The sequence below is a fragment of the Narcine bancroftii genome, chromosome 7 (assembly GCF_036971445.1).
Source record: "Narcine bancroftii isolate sNarBan1 chromosome 7, sNarBan1.hap1, whole genome shotgun sequence".
NCBI classification, from domain to species: Eukaryota; Metazoa; Chordata; class Chondrichthyes; order Torpediniformes; family Narcinidae; genus Narcine; species Narcine bancroftii.
The window spans coordinates 164,880,206-164,904,438 of NC_091475.1; the positions used below are offsets into that span (position 1 = coordinate 164,880,206).

A 24,233-nucleotide genomic window follows, 5' to 3' on the forward strand; every position below is an offset into this window, starting at 1 on the left:
TTTCATGAACAGTTCACTTGAGTTACTCCATACAGTTGTTCTCAGGCCTCTTATTTAGCCAACCAGCAGTGCTAAGTATCTCTGTCAGTGAAAACATGCTGCTTATACTTTTCATTGTGGTTGCCTGGAAGAAATAGCAATTCTTTGGAACATTTTACTCAGTTCTGATTATGCTTGTGTGTTTTATGGTTTTCAGTTTCTGAGTGCAAACTTTCTATTACAAGACTGGGTTTCTGCAGTGATTATTTTATCCAGGTTTTTCTTTGTCATTTTCCTTTTAATGGAAAATAGTTCTTGGCTATGATACTGCTAGTTTAGTTGCACATGCCACCCTGAACTTCCAGTAGCATAGCCCAGGATATTGCCAAGATTGTGCTAATTTTTTGCAGAAGGTAAAAAGCTAGTAGTCTGGAACTTATCTAGGGTAGTCTCAGAAAATATCTTCCAACATATTTAAACCTAGAATTGTGTACAACTGACTGACAAATCTGGAACCGTCCATAATTCCAGAACCAATTAATAACTACCAAGTTGATCTTGTTAATCCTTCAAGCAACTTTCCAAGATCTTTCAGGACCATGCGCATCCATCAACCAATTTAATTAGGTAATTGTTAGAATCATTGTTCAAATTCCAATTTTAAGATCATAAATCTCATGAACTGAGGTGCACTGTGATAAATCAGATAAACACATACAAAGTGCAACAAAGTAAAGCACAGAAGAGTGCAGAGTTAAAGGGAGATCAGTTAGTATAGAGCAAATGCAATATTATTTTACTGGTGAGGTTCATTCAAGAGTCTGATAATAGTTCTGGAATCTGATGGTGCATGAATTCATACTCTTGAATCTTTTTTCCTGATGGGAGGAAGGAGAGTGTGGCTGGACATGAGGAGATTTTTAATATGTTGGCTACTTCCCCAAGGCAAATAGAATGCATTGAGCTTTCCTGAGAGGAATGTGTTGTTTCTTGCCGTTCTGCCCCATTTCCTTTCGATCCCATGATAACATACATACCTGGTGTCTGGAGATTCATCTGGGTCTCAAGCTTAGGTACAATATTCAGATTTAGTTTAATTTTAATTTCACAAAGCATTAGTGGATATGTTAATCTTTTCCAAAGCTTAAAAACACACAAAGCTGGAGAAGCTCAGCGGGTCAAACAACAAGATATATAACCCAAGTTTCAAACTTGATCCCTTCATCAATGTAGTCAAAAGCATAGTGTTGTTCATAGTTTTATGGGGACTAATAAAATATTTTGGAAAACAAAAGTATTTGTCCAAGTGAGTTTTCCAACAGATGGGGAAAATTTGAAAGCTGAATCAGACATGTGACCTTGTCTTAAAATAAATCCGAGGACCTTAATCTGTAGCTCTGCTGACAACATTATCCGAAGTTGTGCCAAACAGAGGGCCTGTGGCAGTTTGGTACTGATCCCAAACATTCATATTCAATCAGGCTGAAGCCAAAGCCATCACATGTGGTGGAATACACTTTGCATGAGGAATATTGGACAATATTCTGACACACTGAGATGGAAATCACAAAGGAAACTAATTGATGTAAAGGAATGTTGAATGTCTTTGTGCATATGTGGTACCATACACATGGAGGCTCGCATAATTTACGCAAGAACTCTCCTTATCAACCAAGTTCCTTATTTAATGCTAAAAAATCTTCCACTGCAAAGCATACCCAACAGGTTACTTAACAGGTGGTAAACATTCTAGTACATGACAATGAAGAGAAACCTTTAAATACTATTTACTTCCATGAGGTAACGATCAGGTTTATTACCAGGGGTAGTAAATGAAAGTCTTTGAAGTAGATAAATAGAGTTACAGATGAGTAACTGAAGTTAGGTCTCTCTGCCACATCGAGGAAATTATGGAATGAAAGGCATGTTGACAATGGAAAAAAAAATTTTTGATTTCTTCATTAACAATGATTTTTAAATCGTTGTCCAATGTTCAAATTATTTTACAATTATAAACATTTCCAATATACATGTTTGCACTATAATCAAACTGGAGAAAGCATAATTGAAGAATATTTAAATAAATGCTGCAATTGCAAATCCTGTGCATGCACTTCCCAGGTGAAATTGGTTCGGTTGCCACCTGATTAAAATGAGAATGTCATGCCAGACCTGTCAAAGCAAATGCTGTCACTGTCTGCCTCAGGATGCAGCAAGTAAACAGAAATGCTGACACATGCAGGATGAGTGGAGCTTCCCTAGGACTTAACCTTTAACCCTGTGTTTGAACTACCAGCATCACATTAAACATGATGTCAGAAACTTTAGTTTCATTGTCACCTGAAGGATACCGTACTTTAAATGTTGAATAATGAATTCCGAAGCCTGGTGTAACATCTACGATTCATCATGTGTACATCTCAAAGACACTGAGGATAAATAAACCACTATAATCTTTTGAAAAAAAGTATAATATATACACTTGAAAGCATGAAACAGTACAGTTTAGGTTTGTGTATATAACTGGTTAAAAGATCATGAGAAAACTATTTTGTAACATCTATAAATTTAAGCAGTGCTCCCTCTTCCAGGTGACTGATTTTTTATTATTTTTCTCCAAGGGTGAGCCTTTTAATTCAATTTAAATGTAGTGTATTTTGTTTGGGAAAAGTGATTGTTGGTACTCCAAGTAACGTGTGAAACTAACAGATCAAGATACATGGTTTTGATCTTTGCATATGAATAAAAATTCCCCATCAAATTAACACAAAGCTCTATTTAAGATTCCTTTATTGTCATGTATATTATACACAAAATATGTTAACTTTTGGCGCACAAAAAGGTACCACTTTCTTTGCACCCCCAACAATAAGAGAAAGAGAAGCAAATGAGAGTCCCTACAGATACTGTAACCTCTTCAGCCTCCCGAATTCCTGTTTGTTGCACTCGTGAACCCAAGCTCCCAGGTCCAAATCTCCAATACAATTAGGAAGCTGTTATCACTAGAGGCCTCTTGGGAGCACTTTTTACCATCAGCAACTTCACTAATCCCGATTCCAGTGCCTGTCTCCAGCTGCATGCAGCCTGTGAGTCCTTCAACCTCCAAACCCCTCACTGGTCTGTTGCTCTGGTCACCTTCCCTTCTCACAAGCTTCTCCTTCTCAGCAGGGAGAATGGAGTAGGGTGGATTCTTCCACCCTGATGTCCTGCACCAGTCCATGGATCACAAAGAACTCACAGCCCTCATGGACTCCTGTCATGCAATTTTGCCGCCATCTTGGGCATAGAAATCGTAGATTCACCAGTTTAAAAATAATATAGCTGGCCCTTTTTACAGCCCGTTTAAAATCAGTATAGGTCCACTGGCAGAACAACCAAGCAGTAGGACTCTGTGGAAGAATGGATGGCTCTGCTCCCTGCTCTCCCATGTCCACAGAAGCAATAGTGCTGCTTGTGCATCAGCTGTAGCAGGGCCTCCATTTACAGTAAATTATTATTTGTATTGTAAAAGGATACGCAGATCCTGTCTACAATAAGGTTCTACCTGATAAGAAATATTTGGGGATTATGCAGTAAAGCTTCATTTAAGAAATGGGTTTAACACATGATTTATGCTCAGACAGTATATTTTATCAGTACTTGATGTAGTAATATTGTTTAATGTTACTTTTTTGAGTTTTGAGTGTTATTTCATCATTGTATTTACCAAATGAATAAATGTAATTGCAAATAAAATGGTTTACAACTGATAGCCATCAGTCTAAACTAACTGTTGTTCTTACAAAATATTGCATCTAAAAGCACGCTAAACTATAGCACCCATGGTAAATTTGAATGTTCAATTATTGCATATTCATGGAAAGCATAAGCATTGAGAAACTTTCATTTATATACAGTTCCTGCAAAAAATATTTACTGTTTTTATGGAAAATGTTGTCTGTACAGAAACAAAGAACCAATATGATCTTTGCCAACAACACCAAAATATGTAATAAATCAGACTTATTTGGGTTCAAGACAAATGTTCATTGACATAACATCATGAAAAGAAATAGCCCATGCTTGCTTGATAATTTACCAGTGCAATAAAATTTGTGCAACAAGGCAGAAAGGGCTATAATTTATTTTGCTCTCCTTATCCTTTCCACTTTTATATTGCCTTTCTCTCTTTTTATTATCCTTAGCTTTGATGTTCCCAAATGTGCCCTGTTGGTTTGTCAGTAATAGCTAGTTAAGCTTGATGTTTTTATTGAACTCTGCCACCCACCATTATCTGTAACTTCAACTGAAGAACTGATTATTTCTGGATTATTGGCAATTAACAGAGTTTAGTAAACCTCAGGGAAATATCATGGAATTGAAGAGTATATAGTAGCTTTATACTTTGCAAGTTCCACAAAAAGGCAATCCCAATTTTCATGGTAAAATGAATTTCTACACCCTGAAATGGATTAAGGTGATTGTGCAATACAGTTTCACTTTTGTTTGAAAGTAAAAACGTAGATAGTCACATTCCAAGACCAAACACTTCAGAACTAAAATCACATGTGCAAGACGAGAGATCAGATCAAAATAAAATCATTAGAAAATAATTATGATACCTAGAATTTTAAGCAATAATCTCTTCATGTTGACTTGTTTCCTGATATACTCTGATTCACTTTAAATTGGGTATGTTTTAATTTGACCCTGTTATTGTTAACATATAATGGATAATACAAGGTCTGTCTTTCCAGGAGGTCAAATCTTCTTCTCTTGAATGAAGACTTTGGAATCTGTTTTCCAAACTGTGAAATTGCTCTCTTGAGACAGTCAAATGTAGGCTCCTATTTTGAAATCTACTTGTTCTGTGTTCCCCTTTAATTAGGAATAACACATAACAGCAGCTATTCTGGTTACTGTAATTCAACCCTGTCTTTCATTAGCTTCCAACCCCTCTGTGTGTGTGTCACACAGGGTCTTGACTTCTGTAAACTGATCCAAAACTATCTGAATTTGATATTTCTTCAAATCACATGACATTATATCATCAATGAGGTCAATCCCAATACTTGGAAACCACATGACAATTTAATGGAATCCTTAACAGTTTTAGTTTCATTTCAGCAAACCTTCTTGTCTGACCTCATCTCTGTTGAAGAGGCTTAATTGCTTTTAAGAACCACACCTGGTACTTGAGTTTCAATTAAGAACACATTTTTTTTCCATTATGGCTCCACTTTTCAGATGCATCGACTCCGAGAATGCACTCTCTTCTCTGAGTACAATTGTTCTCTGTAAATGTACTGTAACCTGTGTGTAAATCTCTGTAACCAACCCACACCTTACCTAAGACATATTTATAATATAGCTTAACATTTAACTAAATATTAATACAAATGCATTACACCTCTTTTAACAGGAAAAATTTGAACTTCTAAAAGGTCAAAATTTTAAATTACAATCTACCAATTATTTTTGCTAAGTTTCACGTTTCTTTTTGAATATTTTATTCATAACTTTCCACACAAACTCAGTTATTAACATTATCAGTATCAATGTTAACAGTATCAACATTGTTTAAAACTGATCATTGTAAATTGTAGTCAAAGTTTTCTTCAGAGTTCAAGCTCTTTACACTCCCCCCTCCCTTTCCACCCTCACCCTCAATATTTAACACTTAAATAACCTCAGTAAGACACTTACAACAAAGGTGCAAGACTTGTATCAGGGTTTATGAGTTTGTCACGGCATGGTGGCCAGGCTGTTTTCTTCTCTTGACTTTTCCTGGTTGGGATGGGATGGACCCCCACCCCTCAGATTGAAGGATAGGCGGGGAAGGTAGGGTGGTGAAGTGCAATGGTCCACACTATAGTTGTTCTCCTATGGAATTTAGGTATGGTTGCCAAATTTTCAAAAAAGTGTTATACATTTTTCTTATGTTCAAGTAATTTTCTCCAGGGGAACACAGCTTTGCATTTCTGGGTTCCAGTGTGCAATGCTCAGGCAGGAATCAGATTTCCAGGTAACAGCTATGCACTTCCTGGCCACTGCCAATGTCATCATTACGAACTGTAAGTCTTAGGTCTAATATGTTTCCCAACAGGAACAGCTCTGGGTCCTGAGGAAATTCATTTTTTTTTTCTAGGACTTGGCCTAGTTCCACCCAGAAGGGTCTCAGCTTCGTACATGTCCAGGTTGTGTGCACAAAGGTTCTTGACTCAATGCCACATCTGAAGCATTGGGTCTGGTAATTCTGGTTTAGATCTGTTCAATTTTTGGGGGGGCCAGGTACAGCCTGTGTGGAGAGTTGTATTGTACCAGCCTGTACTGCATATTAATGATTGCAGTCATACTGGTCCGGCACAGGACGGACAAGCACCACTCATCAATTGTTATTCCTAAGTCCAGCTCCCTCCTCTGCCTTGATTTGTGAAGGCTTGGTTTAGGTCTTTTTGCTTGGAGCAAGAAATACATTGCTGAGATAAACTTCTGTTGAGTTCCCCCTTCAAATCATGGCCTCTATGTCACTGCACACTGGTAGGGTCATAGTTGGACCTAATTTGTCCTGCAGAAAATATCTTATCTGAAGGTAGCAGTGGAACGTCTTATTTGATTAAATCATACTTATGCCTGAGTTGTTCAAACAACATGAGCTGTCCTGCTCATAACAGTCCTCTATGCACCTGATGCCATTAGGATGCCAGGTGTCCAGGATCTTGTTACCTAGCATCAATGGTGTTAATCTATTTGGAGTCAGGGGTACTTTTGGAGATAGCCCGCCTTTTATTCCTAGATGTTGGTTAATTTTATTCCAAATGAAGATAATTAGTTTTAGTATAGGGCTGCCTTACTTTCCCAGGTAACAACTTAGAGTTCCATTTATAAATAAAGTCCTCTGCTACCTTCTCACCTACCCCATTCAGGATAGGTTTTGCATTCTTAAACAACATATAATACAAACAAATATTGCAGAAATTACATATAAATTCAACATCTGGATAGGCAATCAACAACGACACTGCCTTATAACTAAGTTATATTCTTGCAAAATTAAACTCCAGGTAATAATTGTCTATTTTTATTTTTAATTTGATTCAAAATACCAACACATTATGATCTGTGTAAGCAATAATTGATCTTATAGCAGTGTATATACCTTAAAGTGTTGCAGAGTTAATACAAAGGATAATAAATATTTTTCAATAGTAGAATAATCCTTTTAATGTTGATTCTTTTTTTTTGGATACATAAGACTCTGGATGTTCAATATCATTGCAGTAGACCTTTTTTTAAACAAAATCATGTGATTTAAGTACAGGTTTATGGCATTACATGTCTTTCATTTTGTCAAATGCTTTCTTACACATGGATGCCCACATAAACTTTCCACTCTTTTTCAATATTTTAGTCAAGGGAAGAGGAATGCCAGCAGATATTACAGAATTTCCTATAATATTCAACCATTCCTCAAAATCTCCTAACATCTTTCTTGCTCATGGGCATAGGAAATTCAGAAATTGTCTGAACCTTAAATGGAACAGGTTCCAACTTTCCTTAGCCAACATAACCAAAACAAGTCACCTGAGCATGGCAAAATTCACTCTTAGCTAAATTAACATTAAGATTGGCTTTCAAACATCTATCAAACAATTTCCATTTAAAATGACTCTCACAATAAAGTTCTAACCTGTTGACTTAACAATTTTGTGGTTTGCTTCTTTTATCAAGAGTTTTTACTATGCAGTTAGCTTCAATTTCCTTAGATGTTATCTCATGCAGCCCTGAAAATCTTGCTCTAAGATGATTAGACATTGTTTTTTTTAATTTTTAAATTTTTCACACTGTGAACCATATCAATCAAAATATGTACAAACGTATCTCATTAAATTTACTCAGTGATCTTTTCTCCCTTTTTTCCCCCTCCCCTTCCCTCCCTCCCCTCTACCTAGCCCCTCCAATACCCAAAACATTCAACATATACAATACAATAAAACCACAAAACAATATTTTCACACAAAGGAAAATAAATAAAAAAAATGCGTCATCTATTTATTACACACTGAATTTAGTCATTTTGTCTTCTTATCATTTTCATTCTCACTTTAGGAGATGGAGGTCGTAGGCAAGCTCTCTCTGATATGTTCCATGTATGGTTCCCAAATTTGTTCAAACATTGTGAATTTATTTTTTAAATTATGTTATTTTTTCCAATGGAATACATTCATTCATTGCTGTATACTCATGCTCTCTTCCATTTTCCAAGTTAACATTATACTTTTTTTTGCTATCACTAAGGCTATCATAATGAATTTTTTTTGCACTTTATCCAATTTGAGGCCTAATTCTCTACTTCTTATGTTACTTAAAAGAAATATCTCTGGTTTATTTGGTATGTTATTTTTTGTAATTTTATTTAGTATCTGATTTAATTCTTCCCAAAACGTATTTACATTTGTTCATTCCCAAGTTGCATGTAATGTTGTTCCCATTTCCTTCTTACAGCGAAAACATCTATCCGATAATGTTGAATCCTATTTTTTTTAATTTTTGAGGAGTGATATATACCCTGTGTAACCAATTATACTGTATCATGCATAACCTTGTGTTTATTGTATTCTTCATCGTTCCAGAACATAACTTTTCCCATACTTCATTTTTTATCTTTTGGTTTAGATCCTTTTCCCACTTCTGCTTAGGTTTATAGTTTATTTCATTTTCCTTATCTTGCAGCTTAATGTACATGTTGGTTATAAATCTTTTAATTATCATTGTGTCTGTAATCACGTATTCAAAGCTGCCTCCTTCAGGTAATCTCAAGTTGTTTCCCAATTTATCCTTTAAATAAGCTTTCAATTGATGATATGCAAACATTCCATATTTGTATTTCAACTTTTCAAATGTTAATAAATTATTTCCCAAAAAACAATTTTCTATTCTTTTGATTCCTTTTCTCTCTCATTCTCTAAAGAAAGGTTGTCTATTGTAAAAGGGATAAGCAGATTTTGCGTTAATAGTAATTTTGGTATTTGATAATTCATTTTTTTCCTTTCTAAGTGGACCTTCTTCCATGTATTAAGTAAATGATGCAGTACTGGTGAGTTTTTATATTGCACCAGCTTTTCATCCCACTTAAAAAATATATGTTCTGGTACCTTTTCCCCTATTTTATCTAGTTCTATCTTAGTCCAGTCTGGTTTTTCCCTTGTCTGCTAAAAATCTGATAAATCCCTCAATTGTGCAGCTCAATAATAATTTCTAAAATTTGGTAACTGCAAACTACCTTGATTATATCTCTCTGTTAATTTATCTAACGCTTCCCTTGAATTCCTCTCTTTCCACAAGAATTTCCTCATTATTCTCTTTAGTTCCTTAAAGAATTTTTCTGTCAAGGGAATTGATAATGTTTGAAATAAGTATTTTATCTTTGGGAACACATTCATTTTAATGCAGTTTACCCTCCCTATCAACGTTAGTGGTAATTCTTTCCATTGTTCTAAGTCTTCCTGCAATTTCTTTATTAGTGGCTGATAATTTAGTTTGTACAAGTGGCTTAAGTTATTATCTAACCTGATCCCTAGGTATCGGATTGCTTGTGCTTGCCATTTAAATGGTGATTCTTTTTTAAATTCTGTATAGTCTGCGTTACTCATTGGCTTCACTTCACTTTTAATTGCATTGATCTTGTACCCCGATATTTCTCCATATTCCTTCAATTTCTTATGTAATTCTTTTACTGATACTTCTGGTCTACTATGATGTCACCTGCAAATAGATGATTAGACATTGTTGAGGACAGAATTAACACCCTATTACCTGGTTTAAAACTTCTCTGTCTTGTTTTTCTGTCATTCCAGACTTCCATTTTATCTTGATATAAAATTCCTTCCCTGATCTGATTGTATTTCTTTAGGCACACCAAATGAAGTGAAACATTTTACTAGAGCCCCAGACACAGTTTTGCTTTAATATTCCGGAGTGGGATTGCTTTGGGAAACCTGGATACAGCACACATAATAGTCAACAGATATTCATTTTCAGTTTTTGTTTTGGGCAATGGATCAACACAATCAACAATTACTTTCGAAAAAGCTTCTCCGAAAACAGGAATAAGTTTCAAATGTGCAATTGTAGGACCTTGATGAGATTTCCCCACAACTTGACAAGCGTGAAGGTCTTAACAGCTTTTCTTAAATTTGGCCAATAAAATTGTTTCATAATTTTGTAGGTAATTTTCTTTACCCCAAGGTGCCCACCTAAAAGCATGCTATGAGCTAAGTTCAGAATCTCACCTCTATAGGCTCTAGGAACTACAACCTGGTGAATCACGGCCCACTCTTCATTAGCAGTAATCTCATATAGCCTCCAATTTCTCATCAATAAACCCTCATTAAGATAATAATCAATTGGCACTTCCTTCATTTCTTCATCAGAGAATGCTTTCTCTCTAACTTTAGCAAGATCAGTATCTTCACTTTGTTTTTCTATTAATTTTGCTCTTGATACTGACAAATCCTTTCTCAGCTGCTGTGCACTGTCACAGATTTCCAACCCTTTCAAATCATTTTGGACATCACTATTTCACTCGCAAACTTTTCCTCTATCACCCTCATCACTACACACACTGGGTATATATCTAAATCTGTTTCTGTTTCATCAAAGACAGGCTTATCTGTTAATTTCACCGCTGAAACAACTTTATGCTCTGCCAAATCATTTTCTAATAACAACAAACTATCATCTACTGATAAACTTGATCTTATCTCTCTAGGTTTGGAGTATTGTGTTCAGTTCTGGTCTCCAAATTATAGGAAGGATATAGATAAGATTTACCAGGATGTTGCCTGCCTTAAAATACCTAGAGTACAGAGAAAGATTGAAGAAGTTAGGACTTTATTCATTAGAATGTAGATGGTTGAGAGGGGATTTGATAGAGGTGTTTAAAATTATGAAGGGAATAGATAGACTAGATGCAAGTAGACTCTTCCCCCTGAGAGCAGGGGAGGTTGAAACAAGAGGACACAAGTTGAGGGTAAGAGGGAAAAATTTTAGGAGAAACATTAGACGGTGCTTCTTCTCTCAGAGAGTGGTGGCTGAATGGAATAATCTTCCGGAGGAAAGTTGAGGCAGAGTCAATTCTTTCATTTAAGAGGAGGCTGGATATATACATGGATAGGAGGGGGTTGGAAGGTTATGGGCAGTGTGATAGTACAGATTCTATCACTAATGTGTATATGCATAGATTGTAGTGTAGGATGATTGTGATTGGCTGAGAGTGTAGCCATGCCCACTGGCAGGTTTTAAAGGGTTGCTCATAGCCAGACCAGATCATTCTGTGATACGCTCCAATCTTCTAGTTAATAAAATTGTAGAGCATGTCGAAAGAATCAAAGGCTTGTTATTAACTAGAAAGTTTTAAAGGGATGGAGCATATGGAGCTAGAACACCTCGACATCGACCCACAGTCGGCTACAGCCTCAAATGACTTTAAGCACTGGGTGAAGTGCTTCGAAACATACAGCTCTCTGACCCTGCCGTGATAGAGGACAGCCATCGACTACTAATATTGATGATTGTGGTGTCCCTGAGAGTCTGCCAGAACATCCAGGACGCGACCACTTACGCCGCAGCCTTGAAGGTGCTGAAAGGGCTCTACGAGCGACTGGTGAACAGGGTCTACGCTCGGTGCAAACTAGCGACAAGGAAGCATCAGCCCGGTGAATTCTGTAGAGCTTATATTCAAGCACAAATGGCACTGAGCAGGGACTGTGCCTGCACAAACAGAACTGCTCCGGAGACTACAGACGATCTAATTCAGGATGCCAACGTGGCAGGGGTTCAATCGAATGAGGTGAGGCAGCGTCTGCTAGAGCAAGGGGGAGAAAACCTAGAAGACCTGATCCAGATCACAGAGACAATGGAGGATGCAGTCTTAAGTTTGGATGTGTACTCTCAGGGCTGGACCCCATGCTCTGATATGAGTAGGATGCCCTTCCTCAACCCTACTACTCCCCGGCACACCAACGGCCTGTCGGCTGCTGCTACGCTGCCCAATGTGACCCCGAAGTGTTATTTCTACGGGAGGGACAAGCACAGCATGTCCCAGTGCCTGGCGGGAAAAGCCAGGTGCCAGAAGTGCTTTAAAAACGGCCACTTTGCTGTAGTCTGTCGCTCCAAAATGGCCACCATCAAACACAATGCCTCATGTGAAGCCCAATCGCCTCCCTCCCATTCAAACATTTCTTCCTCAGAGCTCTCGTCCAATGAGAGCGAGGGCTCCACTGCGTGGCAACGCCTGACATCATGGGGCAGATGTCGAGCGTGGAAGGTACACCAACCCTCGCCACAATGATGTTGGCCTGCTTCACCCTCCCTCATGAAGCAATGTCTGACCAGGCCCCAGCCCCGGCTTCAACGGCTGCCGCCGCTGCCATCCAGGGACCCCCTGCTGCCATCAGCACTGAGCTCGCCACCGCCATCTCCGCTGAGCCTGCCGCCGCCGCCACTACCAATGCTGCTGACCAGGGACCCACCGCTGCTGCCGACCAAGGACACGCCACATTCACCACCGCTACTGACACTGGTGACCGGGGATCTGCCACCTCCGAGGTAGCCGACCAGGTACCCACCGGCGCTGCCGACCAGGGACATGCCACTGTGACTGAGGCTACCAACCCGGACCCACCGCCGTGACTGCCAACTGACCGCCCCACCGCCGACAGCAAGGAGTGAACCCCAGCACTTACCGTTGGCTGGCCGACACCCCCAGCAGGCTGCGCAGCACCAACTCTTCGACGCTGACTGCTCCAGCCCAACTGTTTCTGTGATGTCACCACACACACGTTGCGTGACATCATCATGTAAGACTCCACTGTCCCCATTACAAGTCACTGCATTAGTAGCCCAAGACCAGGACTACCCCCATCCCCTCACAAAAGCAATGAAACTGATTAAAGTGCATGGACTCCGTACCAATTGTTTATTTGATTCGGGGTCAACTGACAGTTTTATCCGCCCAGACCTGGCCCGCCATTGTGGACTAGCTATTCTCCCCACTGCCCAGAGGATTTCATTGGTGACCAGATCGCAATCGACCGGGGTAAAGGGTGACCCTGAAGTCTAGGGCATCACGTTCACAGACTTCAAACAATTAGTCCTTCCCCAACTGTGCGCCCCTCTATTACTGGGACTGGATTTTCAGTGCCAGTTCCGAACTGTTTCCCTGCACTTTGGGGGGCCTCACGCTCCACTCTCTGTCTGTAACCACTCCACCCTGGGAACCTCCTGCCAGCAGCAGCCAGAGCCACCCGCCCCCATGCCCCAGGGCCTCACCTGTAGTCTCTCCACCCTCTGAGTTGCTCTGCCAGCACTCTTCGCAAACCTCACCCCTGGCTGGTAGCCTGTGGCCACCAAAAGCCGGCAATATGGTTATGAAGACAGAAAATTCATCACAAGCGAGGTGTCCAGACTGTTGGATGAGGACATTATCGAACCTAGTTCGAGTCCATGGAGGGCCCAGGTGGTGGTTGTTAAAAATGGGGAGAAGCTGCGGATGGTGGTTGACTACAGCCAGACAATCAACCGCTTTATGCTTTTGGATGCGTTCCCCCTCCCATGGATCATGGATGTGGTGAATCAGATCACCCAATACCGTGTGTTTTCCACCATTGACTTACGTTCAGCCTATCACCAGCTCCCGATCCGCCGAGAAGACCAACCTTTCAAGGCCTTCAAAGCGAATGGGCAGCTGTATCAATTTCTCAGGGTACCCTTTGGGGTTACAAATGGCGTCGCGGTCTTACAGCAGGGAATGGTGGACCAGAACGGGCTGACAGCTACTTTCCCGTATTTGGACAATGTGACTATCTGTGGCCATGACACGGAGGATCATGGATGCCAACCTTGAGAAATTTTTTCAGACTGCAATTCATCTGAACTTGACCTACAATTTCGACAAGTGTGTCTTCCGGAACACTCGGCTTACAATTCTAGGTTGCGAGGTGGAGAATGGGGTGGTAATGCCAGTCCCTGACCGCATGCGTCCCCTTATGGATTTTCCCCCGCCCCCACACCCAGAAGGCACTCAAAAGCTGCCTGGGCTTCTTCTCCTACTATGCCCAATGGGTTCCACACTATGCCGATAAGGCAAGGCCACTCATCAAGACTTCCTTCTTCCCCCTGTCAACCGAAGCCAGAGCGATCTTCGACCGCATCAAATTGAACATCGCCGCTACAATGCTGCAAGCCATCGATGAGTCTATCCTGTTCCAAGTTGAAAGCGAAGCGTCCGACTTTGCACTGGCAGCCACTTTGAACCAGTCCAGCCAGCCAGTAGCCTTCTTCTCCAGAACTCTCCAGGGTCCTGAGAGCCGACACTCCTCTGTCGAGAAGGAGGCCCAGGCCACATAGTCGAAGCAGTATGTCATTGGAGAGACTACCTCACTGGTAGTCTTTACACTGCTGACCAACCAACGTGCAGTCTCCTTCATGTTTAGCAATACACAGCGAGGTAAGATCAAGAATGAAAAAAAATCGCCAGGTGGAGAATCTAACTCTCCTCCTTTAATTATGACATACTGTATCGGCCTGGTAAACTCAACGACCCGCCAGATACACTCTCGGGGACTTGCGCCAACATACAACTGGACAGGCTGTAGAGACTCGATGAGGAGCTCTGTCATCCAGGGATCACTAGGTTCGTGCACTTTGTCAAAGCTCGCAACCTGCCCTACATGGTTGAGGAGATTCGCTCTGTGACCCGAGCCTGCCCGGTGTGCACTGAGTGGAAGCCCCACTTCTTCCGTCTGGAGAACACCCATGTCATCAAAACCACCCGCCCCTTTGAGCACCTCAGTGTGGACTTCAAGGAGCCCCTTCCGTCAACCAACCATAATACCTACATCCTTATGGTCATCGATGAGTGCTCCTGCTTCCCGTTCATTGTGCACTGTTCGGACATGACCACCTCCTCAGTCATAGAGGCCTTGTACAGCATCTTCACCATCTTCAGGTACCCCAATTACATCCACAGTGACAGGGGGTCCTTGTTTATGAGCGCAGAGCTGCGGCAGTACCTTCTGGAGTGTGATATTGCTTCAAGCAGGACCACCAGCTATAACCCACATGGTAATGGGCAGGTCGAAAGAGAGAATGCCACCATCTAAAAAGCGGTTACACTTGCCCTCCGATCCAAAGGTTTCATCACCTCTCGCTGGCAGGATGTGCTCACTAGTGCACTACACTCCATCCGCTCCCTCCTATGCACCATGACCAATGCCACCCCACTTGAAAGGATGTTCTCTTTCCCGAGGAAATCTGAATTGGGAACAACCATACCAGCTTGGCTCATGATTCCTGGGCCAGTCCTCCTGCGACGCCATGTCTGGTACTCAAATAATGACCCCTTGGTTGACCAAGTGACTCTGCTCCATGCAAAGCCGCATTATGCCTACATTGAGTACCCGGACAGGCAGGAGGTCACATTCTTGGTACGAGACCTAGCCCAAGCCAGATCAGGCCCAGCATTGCTTCCAATCCAACCTCCCCCAAATCCTTCTCCCCCAGGTCATGTGCTCAAACAGAGGGACCAGCACCACCCCACCAGCTCAGGCCAGACTGTCGACAACGCCATTGGGGAATTGAGTGAAGCAGTGGCTGCACCCGATGAGCCTGCCGGAGACACGACTCCAGTGACTCCAATCCCGGCACCGTGACGGACACGCCGGATGGTCAGGCCCCCTGACCAGTACAGTCCCTAACCTCCACTGGGCCCTTTCTTTCTTTTTTTTTCTTTTTTTTTTACAGCCCTCCATCCACCCCGGGTCATTTCTCAAAAAAGGGGTGAATATGATAGTACAGATTCTATCACCAATGTGTATATGTCTAGATTTTAGTGTAGGATGATTGTGATTGGCTGAGAGCATAGCCATACCTACTGGCAGGTCTTAAAGGGTTCCTCCTAGCCAGACCAGATCATTCTGGACTGGTCGACCTGCATGTGATACGCTCCATTCTTCTAGTTAATAAAAGCCTTGGTTTGGATCAACAAGCCTTTGATTCTTTCGTCGCGCTCTACAGGTCGAGAATAGGTGGGGGGATCTAGTGGAGTTGTTTGAGTGAACCGTCATGGACTTGAAGAGCCGAAATGGCCTGTTTCCGTGCCATAAACTGTTATATGGTTATTTTCAAGTTTAGAATCTTAGTTCTGACCTAACAAAGAAACATTTAAATTGGCTGGTGATTCATAACAGCCTGGTTCTTGCTTTTGAATCTGACAGCCTGTTTGTTTTTGGATCTGAAAAGCTTTCTTTTAAATCAATTTGTCCAGTATTTTTTCCACTGGCAAAGTATTTAAACGTTAAATCAGCTTGTCCAACACACTTGCTGGCAACAATTTCCTTTTCATCCTCAAACTTAATTGGATACTTTACTGCAGGGACTCCCTTATCTCCTGACACAAAAGATCTGAATTCCTTCCTAATTCTACCAACAATTCCCTTTTTACTTCCATCTCTTTTAATACAAGCTTCTAGAGCTACTGGTTCCTTCTTTTCTCTTCAAGGAAAAACAATTAGCTACCACATGACCTGGTTTCTTACAATAATTGCAAAATGTACCAAAAAGTTTCTTCTTTTCTGGCTTCTGTATAAACGGCTCTTGAGACCACAACAAGTCATCACTTACAATTTTAAAATCAGATTTCTTATCCAACAAAGAAACATTCAGAGTGACCAATGAGTCATCACAGCCTGCTTGAATCTGGCACTTGGCTTGTTCTTGTGGCTGCTGTATTTCACAGGTTTTTGGTTCTTTTAAGTTAAATTGCTCAACACTTTCTTCACTGGCAAAGCTTTGAGACACAACTTTTTAAAACAAGTTTCACATCATTTAATTTGCTGGCAACAATACCCCATCTAGTTTCAAACTTATTTGGGTATTTTATTTTACCTTCTTGAAAAGGTTTTTTGGGCACAAATTTAACTGCAAATATAGCAGAATTTGTTCCCTTTTTAAATGTTTCACTTGACTTTAAGAACTGGATTTAAAGTATAATAATCAGCAAGAACTTTAACAGAATTTTCCCAAATCTCCACTTCTCTCTCCAATTCCCTTTGTATCTCCTCTCTCCTTTTTCTCTTTCAAAGCTCTGCTATTTTTCTGCTTCATTCATCTCGAATCTCCTTTGCCATTCTGCTTCCTCTCTTTCAAGTTTTTCTTTCTCTCTCATGATACTATGTTTTTCTATCTCAGCTGTAACTGCTGCTCAAGAGATTTACTCTCAGGAAGTCATTCCAACACCTTTTCAAAAATGAACTCTTTTACATAATAGTCAGGCATAATTCTTTGAATGTCAGTTTTCTTCATTGACATTTTTAACTCCATGTCAACTCTTTAGCAATAAGCAACTCCTCCTTTCTCGCCCTTTTCTTATCTGAAAAGTTTAGTGATCCAAAAACTTTTTAATATCCATTTGGAAAGTTTCACTTAGTTTTGGGGTTTGAAACATAATCATCTGCAATTTTTGCACCCTTTGACCAAGTATCCACTTTCAAATCTACACAAATTTGTGCTTGCCACACATTGCGGTTCTTTTGTTTTCACACACACACACACACACACACACACACACACACACACACACACACACACACACACACACACACACACACACACACACACACACACACACACACACAAGCCTTTTAATTCGCTTTCAAAAAAATTTTTAACCAAACAAATTGAACATTACTCAACTAAATAAGATCTCATTAAGCTCACATTTTTTGCTTCATCACAGACAAGCCCACAATTTTGACACAAACTAACAACCCTCTTAATTTTGTTTGGGACTAGAGAGACTTTGTTAGGAACATAGGAAGTAGGAACAGGAGTAGGCCAAAAATGGCCCATTGAGCCTGCTCTGCCATTCAATATGATCATGGCTGATCTAATTTATGACCTAACTCCACCTACCTGCCTTCTCTCCATATCCCCAAATTCCTCTATCATGTAGAAATTTATCTAACCGAATTTTAAAATGTTTAATGAAGCAGCCTCAACCACTTCCCTGGTTAGAGAATTCCAAACATTCACTACTCTCTGGGAAAAACTATTTTTCCTCATCTCTGTCCTAAATCTACTCCACCGAATCTTGAGACTGTGTCCTCTGGTTTTAGTTTCCCCGGCCAGCTCAAAAAACGTTCATACATCTATCCTATCCATACAATAATTGCTGTGTTAGCATTGTTAACACAGGAATAGCAATGGAAAATTCACCAGACAATGGTAAATTCAAAATAATAGTTTTTTATTAAACTATAATAACAAGACATTTCTTACTTATCTCTAACTTAAACTCTAAATTTAACCCCACTGTGCTCAAATGTAAATATGTGTGTGCGTTAAAGTCCCAAAACTCTGAAAAGACAGTTTTTAAAACTTGAGCATAATTTCAGACTTTCTTTAAGGTCTCAAATTTTCAGTTCAGGAATAATTATCAAGTGCTTTTAAACATCATATCTTCAGGCCTCTTTAAAATCACAATTCTTTCAATAAGTTGTCCTTCAGAGAGATTTTGCAAACAGGAGTGGCCATCTTCTGGAAACAAATGAGAAGTGGAACTTACTTATTTAAAAGTCAATTATGTTGTATCTCCTGTGAATAGAATTTTACAAGTCCTGTCTTTCCAAGAGGTCAAATCTTCTTCTCTTCAATGAAGATTTTGGAATATATTTTCCAAACAATGAAACTGTCCTCTTGAGACAGTCAAATGTAGGCTTCTCTTTTGAAATCTACTTATTCTGTGTTCCTCTTTTATTCTCTTCTCTTCTTTTCTTCTCTTTGTCTTGGCTTCGCGGACGAAGATTTATGGAGGGGTATGTCCACGTCTGCTGCAGGCTTGTTGGTGACTGACAAGTCCGATGCGGGACAGGCAGGCACGGTTCCAGCAGTTGCAAGGGAAAATTGGTGGGTTGGGTGTTGGGTTTTTCCTCCTTTGTCTTTTGTCAGTGAGGTGGGCTCTGCAGTCTTCTTCAAAGGAGGTTGCTGCCCGCCGATTGTGAGGCACCAAGATGCACGGTTTGAGGCGATATTAGCCCACTGGCAGTGGTCAATGTGGCAGGCACCAAGAGATTTCTTTAGGCAGTCCTTGTACCTCTTCTTTGGTGCACCTCTGTCACGGTGGCCAGTGGAGAGCTCATCATAGAACACGATCTTGGGAAGGCGATGGTCCTCCATTCTGGAGACGTGACCCACCCAGCGCAGTTGGGTCTTCAGCAGCATGGATTCGATGCTTGCGGACTCTGCCAGCTCGAGTACTTCGATGTTAATTGGATCCGAGGCACTCTAGTATTTGCCAAAGCCCTTTCCTGCTCATGGTGTCAAAGGCTTTGGTGAGGTCAACAAAGGTGATGTAGAGTCCTTTCTTTTGTTCTCTGCACTTTTCTTGGAGCTGTCTGAGGGCAAAGACCATGTCAGTAGTTCTTCTGTTTGCGCGAAAGCCACACTGTGATTCTGGGAGGACATTTTCGGCGACACTAGGTATTAGTCTATTAAGGAGAATCCTAGCGAAGATTTTGCCTGCATTGGAGAGCACCGTGATTCCCCTGTAGTTTGAGCAGTCTGATTTCTCACCTTTGTTTTTGTATAGGGTGATGATGATGGCATCACAAAGGTCCTGAGGCAGCTTTCCTTGGTCCCAGCAGAGCATGAAAAACTCATGCAGTTTGGTATGCAGAGCTTTGCCGCCAGCCTTCCAGACCTCTGGGGGGGATTCCATCCATACCTGCTGCTTTGCCACTTTTCAGTTGTTCAATTGCCTTATATGTCTCTTCCCGGGTAAGGACCTCATCCAGCTCTAGACTCAAGGGTTGTTGAGGGAGCTGGAGCAGGGCGGATTCTTGGACTGAGCAGTTGGCACTGAAAAGAGATTGGAAGTGTTCTGACCATCGATTGAGGATGGAGATCTTTTCACTGAGGATGACTTCGCCAGCTGAGCTGCGCAGAGGGCTTTGGACTTGGGGTGAGGGGCCGTACACAGCCTTTAGTGTCTCATAAAAACCCCTGAAGTCGCCAATGTCGGCGATAAGCTGGGTTCGTTTGGCAAGGCTAGTCCACCACTCATTTTGGATCTCCCAGAGTTTGCGCTGAAGGTGGCTGCATGCGAGACGGAAGGCTCATTTTTTCTCTGGCCAGGAAGGCTTTGCAAGGTGAACCTGGTGGGCAGATCACTTCTTTGCTAGCAGCTCCTGGATTTCCTGGTTGTTTTCGTCAAACCAGTCCTTGTTTTTCCTGGAGGAGAAGCCCAGTACCTCTTCAGTGGATTGCAGTATGGCCATTTTCAGCTGATCCCAGAGGGTTTCAGGAGACGTGTCCATGAGGCAGTTTGCATCCTCGAGCTTTGCTTGGAGGTTTGCCTGGAAGTTTCCTCTCACTACGTCTGACTGCAAGTTTCCAACATTGAACCTCTTTCTGGGGACTCCACTGTTCTTGAACTTTGGTTTGAAGTGAAGGTTGAGCTTGCAGCGAACAAGCCGGTGATCAGTGTGGCATTCCGGGCTAGGCATGACCCTGGTGTAGAGCACATCTCGTTTGTCTCTTCCTCGCACCAGAATGTAGTCCCGGAGGTTCCAGTGTTTGGATCGGGGATGCACATAACAGCTTCTATTTTGGTTATTTTAATTTAACCTTGTGTTCCACAAGGCTCCAACTCCTGTGTGTGTGTGTGTGTGTGTGTGTGTGTGTGTGTGTGTGTGTGTGTGTGTGTGTGTGTGTGTGTGTGTGTGAGTGTGTGTGTGTGTGTGTGACACAGGGTCTTGACTTCTGTAAACTGATCCAAAACTATCTGAATTTGATATTTCTTCAAATCACGTGACATTACATCATCAATGAGGTCAATCCCAATTCTTGGAAACCACATGACAATTTACTGGAATCCTTAACAGTTTTAGTTTCATTTCAGCAAATCTTCTTGTCTGACCTCATCTCCGTTGAAGAGGCTTAATTGCTTTTAAGAACCACACCTGGTACTTGAGTTTCAATTAAGAACACACTTGTTCCATTATAGCTCTGCTTTCTAGATGTGTCAACTCCATGAATGCACTCTCTTCTCTGAGTACAATGGTTGTCTGTAAATGTAATGTGACCTGTGTGTGTAACCCTATAACCAACCCACAACTAACCCAAGACATATTTATAAGAAATATAGCTTAATATTTACCTAAATATTAACACAGATCCATTACAACTACCAACAGCACGCACGTACAGGCAATGGAATAACAGCATGAATATGCTGTCTCTGCAAAGTACTAAAAATTCCCCATAAGGATAAATGACCCAAGATAACTGTTCTTTCCCATGTTAACATGGCCAACATTTAAGTCCACACTCAACTATGTTTAGTTGATTGGACAGGTCACAGCATTTGCATACTCAGCATCAGATCCTGAAAGTGTTACTTTGTAACAGGAAGAGATTATAAGGTCCACAGAGGAAAATATTGAAAACTGTGTTCAAAGACACATTGGAAAGAAATACAACATTCCACCAACCGCTGGCCCATGACTGCCCAAAGTGGAGAAAGAGCATTCAGAATTGTGAGAACCTTGAGACCATGCATCAGAAGAACACAGAAACACCTGTTAAATTACCTCCCTACCATTCACATCAGGCACCTTCCACTCCATCTGTGTAAGAGCCTGTGACTCCTAGACTGACCTTATTAATCATCTCAGAACCTATAATACAGGAGTGAAAATCATCCTTAATCCCAAGAGACTGCTCTTCAGAGAATTTTGAACAAGGACCAAGGGAAACAATTCTGACGGAAGGTCTCTAACTTGAAACAATAACTCTGCTTCTCTGTTCACAGGTGCTGTCGAATCAGATGAGTGTTTCCAGAAATTTTTAGTTGTGTCCAAGAAATACCAAGTCATCAGCGGACACAACACTTTCCTCCATTGCTTTGGACATAATCTGAATTCCAGTAGAGAAGAAAAGCATTTTTCAGTGAAGAAGAAGAAAATATTTTTACATCTCATTTTAAATCCAGATTATGTTAGCTGTTTATAATAGATTAACAAAAAAGAAAGTTTTCAGAATTCCATCAAATTCATTCAACTAGAATAAACTATGTTTTAAAATGATGGTGGATTGTGTCAGATACAAATCCACTTGTATCCTAATGTTGCATGGCATTTAGCTCAAATATTCATAAAATAAGATATATTGCAGTGTGCCAAGAATTTTTCACTGCAGACTGAAACTCTAGATTTAATCTCACGTACCACATTTAAGACAAATCAACTGAAATCTTAGCTCAAGGGTGTAACAGATATTCAGTAGAGTACAATTCCAATTATCAAGTTTCCAATTATCCGAGAGGGGCATTCTGAGAATCACTTTTGTGTCAATCAAACAATTTAACTACAGTATTTAATTATTGACTTCCGGTTAGCAAACTCAATTACTTCACTGAATTGGTCTCCCTTGAGTAATTGGGATAATCAAAGTCTTCAGTGCTTAATACAATTTCCATATACTTAATAATATTCTTATCCTTAATGTTGCTTTTTCATCTCTCCTGGTGTGAATTAGATTTAAAATTTGCTTTGGTTGTGATATTGGCTAAAAGCCAATCTCTTGTAGTCCTCAGTGCATGCTGGATCTTAAATTGAGTCTTGAAGGTGGCCAAATGTCTTTTCACTGAACACTAGATTTCTAAGTAATTGCTGCAAATTCTTTCAGTCGCTATTATCCAACTGTCAAACAGAAGTGAATCTGAGTCTGGAAATTCATTTTCTAGGGGAAATGGAATTGCATTTTTGTGGTATATCAAGTCGCTTAACAATTACAAGACTAGGAAGGCCATCTGTATGCTGCAGTGAACATTTACTTTAACTTTCCAAACATTTTGTAATGTTTAGATTTTTAAATGGGCACAGTTCTGATGTCACACTGTTTGTTGCCAAGGTTTGAACATCACAGCTTTCTTCAAAGAACAAACACCTATAATTTTAGCAATGAAATACTTGTCTAATTTGATTATGCATTACTATACCAACGGCATTGGCATGGATACTAATTGGCAAATGCTTATGGGCAGAATTGGATATGTGAAAGGATAGGTCACCTCATCCAATCCCACTTCTCTAGTATTTTTCCAGTTTCCATATTGTCTGCTAATTTTTTTTACAGGCTACAGTGCTCGTGGTTATAGAGCAATTTGCTCAGTAACAACGCAAGGTCAAAGGTGGAACTCCTAAGACTGCAGGAAGAGGTTTGTTGGTTGTCTGTGGCAGAAACACTTCAAAATAAACTCAGCACTGAAATCAAGTAATGCCATAAATGGGGAACCTGCTCCCTCCCACCCACCAATAACTCCAGTAAAGATGCCAAAAAAAAGTTAGGTTTGGATACATTCATGAATAAGTGAATTTTTTGATATGATTTCATTCTAAATCTATGCTTTCTGCTTTAAATTTCCTGGCTTGGCTTCTTCAGGGTTGTGGAATGCAGAAAGGAGTGCATTTTAATCTCTGAGGGAGGTGTGTTTTAAAATAGGAAAGGGTTTACATATTCAAAGCAAGTGCATAAGAAACTTGACAGAAATCGACCAAGGTTAGATTTAATGTGAGCACATCAGACAAGGATAGGGAAATTCCTTTAAGAGAGGTGGACTGCCAATTTAGGAATACTAATTGCTCGTGAAGATTTGGTTTAACTTTGAATTTAATTCTGGGTGCGCAGGTTTCTGATTCCTGAAATTCATGACTGAGCAGAGGAATTGACATTGAATCTGACACTGAATGTTGCAACATATATACTGCTATAACACTATAAAGAATGGGAACAGGAATTGGTTACTTAACTGCTCAAGCCTGTTCTACCGTTCTTTAAAATTGTGGCCACTTTCCCACTTATTCCCATAATCCTCAATTTCCTTATTAATTAACCTAGTTATCTCACTTTTTTACCAGATTCAACATCCTCTGCTTTCAAGAGTAAGACCCGCAACCTTTTCAGAAAATAAATTCTCCCTCATCTCAGTCATAAATGGATTCCCACTTATTCTAACTATGCCCTCTAATTAATTACCTCCAACACCATTCCTCTGATAAAATTATCAAAATTGTTTGTTGTACTCCACATTTTGCTTCCCTTGTATCTTATGTCGTTTTAATAAGATTTTCCTATATTTATACCCCAAGTCTTTTAAAATAAAAGCCAGTCTTTCATGAATTTTTCTGATCACTTGATGCATCTGAGTTCTATGT

General features: G+C 40.4%; 1 long non-coding RNA gene across 2 annotated transcripts in view; it reads right to left on the reverse strand.

The window, feature by feature from the left end:
• LOC138740091 (uncharacterized) overlaps positions 1-24,233 on the reverse strand; it is a 106,140-nt gene that overhangs the window by 33,127 nt on the left and 48,780 nt on the right. The window contains exon 4 of one of the 2 annotated variants that reach the window (XR_011342665.1): positions 21,569-21,933. The exons of the other annotated variant lie outside the window; for it this stretch is intronic. This is a non-coding gene — a long non-coding RNA (uncharacterized lncRNA). Of the gene's footprint in view, positions 1-21,568; positions 21,934-24,233 lie in introns of those variants that run through there. 2 annotated transcript variants of the gene reach the window in all.